The sequence below is a fragment of the Nematolebias whitei genome, chromosome 18 (genome assembly GCF_014905685.2).
Source record: "Nematolebias whitei isolate Nwh7 chromosome 18, NemWhi1, whole genome shotgun sequence".
Taxonomy (NCBI): domain Eukaryota; kingdom Metazoa; phylum Chordata; class Actinopteri; order Cyprinodontiformes; family Rivulidae; genus Nematolebias; species Nematolebias whitei.
Window position 1 is genome coordinate 1,552,215 of NC_056515.1, and position 1,162 is coordinate 1,553,376.

General features: G+C 47.5%; 1 protein-coding gene across 1 annotated transcript in view; it reads right to left on the minus strand.

The window, feature by feature from the left end:
* The window catches only part of thnsl2 (threonine synthase-like 2), a 13,353-nt gene that overhangs the window by 7,309 nt on the left and 4,882 nt on the right, over window positions 1-1,162 (minus strand). The window lies entirely within an intron of this gene.

Here is a 1,162-nt window from a genome sequence, read left to right on the forward strand (position 1 = left end):
GGCAGAAACATGGGTGTGCTATGGGGTCTCCAGTTTCTCCTATTGTTGCCAACTTGTACATGGAGGAGGTAGAAAAGAGAGCCTTGACGTCCTTTTCAGGGACACCACCAAGTCATTGGTTCAGGTATGTTGACGACACCTGGGTTAAAATTAAATCTCAGGAAGTCCAACATTTTACTGACCATATCAACTCTGTGGATAAATACGTCAAGTTCACACGAGAAGATGTAAAAAATGGCAAGTTGGCTGTCTTGGACTGTGAGGTCTCAGTCTCTGATAGAGGACATTTGCAAACCAAGGTGTACCGCAAACCCACCCACACAGACCAGTATTTGCAGTTTGACTCCCATCACCCTTTGGAGCACAAGTTAGGAGTCATCAGGACTCTGTATCACAGAGCAGACAGCGTCCCCACTAGCTCAGGAGCCAGGCAGAAGGAGAAATCCTACACAAAACAGGCTCTAGAGCGATGTGGATATCCTAACTGGGCCTTCCTGAAAGCAGAGAAGAAACCCAAACAGGACTCCAGTCAGCCATCAGGTGTAAAGGAGGAACCCAGACCCAGACCAGTGGTCATTCCGTATGTTGAGGGAGTATCAGAGAAACTGAGACGTTTATTTTCTAAACATAACGTCCCAGTGGCTTTTAAACCCCAAAATACATTACGGCAAAGACTGGTTCATCCCAAAGATCCAGTCCCCCGGCACAAACAGAGTAATATTGTGTATGCTGTTCAGTGTCAGGAGGGCTGTGATCAGTCTTACATCCAGGAAACTAAACAGCCACTGTCCAAAAGGATGGCCCAGCACACAAGATCAACATCATCAGGCCAGGATTCTGCAGTCTACACTCATCTCCAGGCCAGCGGTCACTCTTTCAGGGATGAAGATGTTCACATCCTGGATAGAGAGGAACGATGGTTTGAGAGAGGAGTAAAGGCCATCTTTGTGAAAAGAAATCGTCCATCGTTAAACAGGGGTGGAGGCCTCCGGGTTCAACTGTCCCCCTCTTACAATGCTGTGATTGCTAGTATCACTCAGCCCTCTGTGAATAGTAAGCAGCCATCAGTGTGCTAATGATCCATTGTTAGGCTGATGGTCCTCCTTGAGCATGTGAGCAGCTGGTTTTGGTTGTCAGCAGCAAACTGGTTGATCCACTCTGA